Source organism: Schistocerca gregaria, chromosome 4, assembly GCF_023897955.1.
Source record: "Schistocerca gregaria isolate iqSchGreg1 chromosome 4, iqSchGreg1.2, whole genome shotgun sequence".
Taxonomy (NCBI): domain Eukaryota; kingdom Metazoa; phylum Arthropoda; class Insecta; order Orthoptera; family Acrididae; genus Schistocerca; species Schistocerca gregaria.
The window spans coordinates 318,456,580-318,461,382 of NC_064923.1; the positions used below are offsets into that span (position 1 = coordinate 318,456,580).

Consider the following 4,803-nt stretch of genomic DNA (forward strand, 5'->3'; position numbering starts at 1 on the left):
CCGAACAGGCCATGAAGGCCCAAAGGTACCTACCGGCCGCCGTGTCATCCTCAGCCCACCGGCGTCACTGGATGCGGATATGGAGGGGCATGTGGTCATCACACCGCTCTCCCGGCCGTATGTCAGTTTCCGAGACCGGAGCCGCTACATCTCAATCAAGTAGCTCCTGAGTTTGCCTCACAAGGGCTGAGTGCACCCCGCTTGCCAACAGCGCTTGGCAGACCGGATGGTCGCCCATCCAATTTCTAGCCCAGCCCGACAGCGCTTAACTTCCGTGATCTGATGGGAAGCGGTGTTACCACTGCGGCAAGGCCGTTGGCGATCAATGTATTAGGTTGGTGCTTAAGTTCGTCTCGTTTTTGTTTGGCATGATGGTATTCCGTTTGCTATGGGTTTATTTACTGACTGTCATTTTTTATTTGTATTTAACTGTTCTTATCTCAGTTGATAAATTATCATCTTGTCATTTGGAGATAGCAAGTGGTGCTGTGGACGCTAGAAAATGGAGTGCCATGTGGAGAAGTCGAAACTTTGTCGACATATTCTTCCGTTTGAAATCAATAGAGGGGTAACAGCAGTGCGAGCAACCAGAATCATTTACGCCGTGTACGGGGATAATGCCATTGGACAGATCAGGGCAATAAAATCGTTTTCTCGGTTTAAGGAGGATCGATTTGACATTAGTGGCTCTCCATATTCAGAAAGATCTTTGTGGTCTGATGAATATGGTTTAAGCGCATTAATCCACAACGATCTACGCCAGTGTACTCGAGGGGAAGGTTCAAAAATCGAGAGTATGTGTAGCGCACAGTCTAAGCCAAAACCACAAAAATCAGTGGGTGACCATACTCGCACCTCCGCTTCAAAATGTTCAAATGTAAGTTAAATCTTCTGGGACTTAACTGCTAAGGTGATCAGTCCTTAAGCTTACACACTACTTAACCTAAATTATTCTAAGGACAAACACACACACCCATGCCCAAGGGAGGACTCGAACCTCCGCCGGGATCAGGCGCACAGTCCATGACTGCAGCGCCCCAGACGGCTCGGCTAATCCCGCGCGGCACCTCTGCTTCCTCGTCATCAATTGGCTCGTAAACAACATCGACCGTTCCTATCATGTATCGTTATTAGTGACGGAAAATGGCGTCTTTCTTCTAACATAAGGAGACGAAAGGAAGGGTTGAGCCCAAGAAAGCCACAGCTCTCCGTACGAAGACCTGCGCGCATCCATAAAAGATAATGTTAAACGTCTGGTGAAACAGCTAGGGTGTGTTGTGCTACGAATCACTCCCCCGAGGTACAGCCGTCACGGCTGACATTTAATGTCAACTTCTGGGACGTCTTCCAAACGCAATCCAAAAACAACGACCAAGAAGACTGTGAAGCGATGGTACTCCACCACAAACCCCGCCAGCATTCTTGTACACTGACAACACCATATAGGAGTTACGTTGAGGTGTCATTCTGCACCCTCCTTATTCATCCGATCTTGCGCCCTTAGATTTTCCGATTTTCCGCTCGCTAACCGAACAGCCGTCAATGAACTTCCTTTGCGGATGAAAATGCGCTCCGAAGATGATTGGATGAGTTCTTCGCCTCAAAACAGAGTGATGCCTGCAGTCGCGGAATCGAAATGTTTCCACAGCGACTGTTGTAAATAGTTACACAGAATATATTATTGGTGACTAAAGCATCTGTTACGAAGTTTTGCACCAAACTAATAGTTACAAATCGTAGCTTCCAGTCTGGTAATAATATGTTCTTTAGTCAAGAAGACAAATGTCACAACAGTTTATAAAACTGATAAAATGTAAGTGGGATACTGTTTTAGGATTTTTGGTTGGGTAACGAATAAGATAACAGATATTCCTGCACAAGGCATTTATTAATTTTTCCTTTTGCATTATCACATAAAACAGCTCTTTCTTTATTTTTGTGCAATTTAAATCTACATCCAAAACATTTAATTACTTCTCCAGCCAGTAATTCAATAAAAAGAAAGAAGGTATGTTTTCAAATTCTAACACAAATCTAATTTTATTCCTATGAATATCTCCTGTATGGCCTTAACAGCTAGCTCCGTTCCTTCTTGCAATTCTTCTGACCGAGAGCATCCCGGCATTTAATTTTGCCTTTTATTTCCTGCATTACTCTATTGTTAAGACATTCCACATGTTATTGGGTGTACGTTGACAACTCTTCTCCTACAAATTCTTGTGAAGTTCACATATAGAATTTTTAAGTTTGTCACTTTAGCAAATGAATGGTCGTTAAACTCAGTTATTTCATCAGTTTTAAACTCCGCAAAAGGTTCTTCAGTTGCTAGATGCACAATGTCCAGTACACAACATGTTGATACAATACAACCATCCTTTTTAAGCGGATCCAAACACCAATAGAGTTTTATAAACAGATTGTTTTGTAGTAAATACTCTTGAATCCATTACTTCCTGCAAGAACACCAAGTTGTGACCACTTCCCATTGCTACGGTTGGTAGATGCTGATATTTTGTATTCCCCATTCAGATTTCACGGTGCACTATGTTCAAAGTAAATTGTATGTCTTGCTTGCACATCGGCAATGGCTTGTTCTTTTTCCATTATCAGTTCATAGTCTTCCTTCATGGCAGTTGTTTTCGTCAAGTACTCCAGTTTTAGTTCCTCGCTTTCGATCTCTTTCATTTTCAGTTTTCTTTTTTGTGCACATACGACATTATTTGCACTTAAGAGAGTAAGTTTTTTTATAGGGCACGACTTAAGTCTGTTTCATACATTAGTTCTTTTTCTTATGATCTGTGCAATCACATTATTTATGGGAACCAATTCGAATTGGCAACATCTACATCAGGTAGTATTGTACAAAAGAATGCTCTACATTAATGTTCCCTCCATAATTTTGGAAATTTGTGGTAAGTACCTATGGGACTAAACTGCTGACGTCATCGGTCCCTAGTCTTAGACACTACTTAATCCAACTTAAACTAACTTACGCTAAGGAGAACACACACACCCATGCCCGAGGGAGAACTCGAACCTCCGACGGGGGAAGCAGCGCGTACCGTGGCAATTCGCCCAGCGCGGCTTTCCTCCATAGTCTCCTTCCATACAGGAATCGTTAGTTAAAAATCCCAGAAAACTCTTGTGCTACATCTACGAGGGTTGAATGAAAAATAATGCCTCCACTTTTGTTAACTGGGTTTGGACGGGAATATTTTTAATAAATCAAACGCAGATATAATCCTTACAATGTGATCTTTAATAACCAATATTCACTTTTCCACATAATCACCAGCCAATTGGATACTTTTCTGCCAACGATGAACAATTTTCTGAAGACGTTACGGTAGAAGTCGACACTCTGTTTCCGCAACCACAGTCTCACGATTCTCTCAACGTCTTCATCAGAAGCATAATCATGTCCCTACAGATAGTCTTTCATTATCGGGAAGAGATGGAAGCCAGACGGTGCTAAATCTGGACTGTATGGAGGATGCCGCACGGTGGTGAGATTTTTTTCTCTAAAGTTCTGCTGTAGTGGCACGTGAAGTGTGTGGTTTGGCATTGTCAGGCTGCAGGAAAATATGTGACCCACACATTCTTGTGAAATGTCGACTATTCTTGCAATTTCTCTCTGAGCGATACGACGATCGTCCTGAATCAACCTGTCAACATTTTGCTAGTGCAACTCGGTGCTTACTGTCACAGGGCGTCCAACTCGTTGTTTGTCACGCAGGTCAGATGTTTCTACCTCAACATCTTTAAACTTACTCGCCCAACGACGCACAGTAGTCACATCAACACAATCACCATAAATTGCTTTCATTCTCTGATGAATCTCCTTTGGGGTGACACGTTCTGCTGTCAAAAATCCAATGACTGCACGTTGCTTAAATCGTATCAACCGACCGTCTGCGCGGGGTTTCATACTTTACACTGTAACAACACAACTGTTCAGTACTAAAGCTTTCCGCCAACTGGAGCTGTAGAGAAGAGGCTACGGAACAAGCCAGTACCTGCCGCATACCAATGCTGCCAACTGTTGAAGAGTTACGAAGGTGGAGGTTTTATTATTCAGTCAACTCTCGTATATCTATAATATAACAGTCATCTACACGAAGCTGCTGCAATATTCGACGGTATTGGTCGATCGATTTTGATGTCAACGAATTCCATTTCATATCTTGTAGTCACAGGAGTTTTATATCTCCTCAAAATGTTATACAGTGCTTCCTAGCCTATTTTTCCGTTATATCTCTCTCTGTCATACTGTCAGTGCTGTATACGAGGAATGAAATTTTTATCTTGATGACATGTCTTGCAACGACAAACTGGGAGAACTTACTACGTACATAACTGTCAAATGCACCGCACATTTCATTCTTTTAACATTAGAGACCATGCCTTCAGTAATTTTTTCTTGGCAGTTCACCTAACACAGGCTTTAAGCACCATAATTTTGTCAGACGACTCCGTAATGGGCGTCGACACATTTAAATTCTTCTTGGTAATGTGAATCCAATTTTCAGTGCAATTTATTTTACTATTATCAGTATAAGAATGCCCAAGTTCCCGAATAATAAGCAAAAGCCATTTGTGAGACTATACAGCTTCTTGCAGATTTTTCATCGAGATTACTCCACGTGACTTTTAAGACTAATCGCCAGTCCAATGTAATTGGAAAACATATTGCAGCTGACGACAACTGCAGCTCAATCAGTACCTGAACTGATTATAAATAAGCATCTCAATTTAAATTATAATATGTAACTGCTCAGAAGTCGTGGATAATTGCTTTCGAGC

At 42.0% G+C, this 4,803-nt stretch overlaps 1 pseudogene; it reads right to left on the reverse strand.

Moving 5' to 3' along the window:
- Nucleotides 1-202: 202 nt before the first annotated feature.
- Nucleotides 203-320, reverse strand: LOC126268538 (5S ribosomal RNA; annotated as a pseudogene).
- Nucleotides 321-4,803: the final 4,483 nt, after the last annotated feature.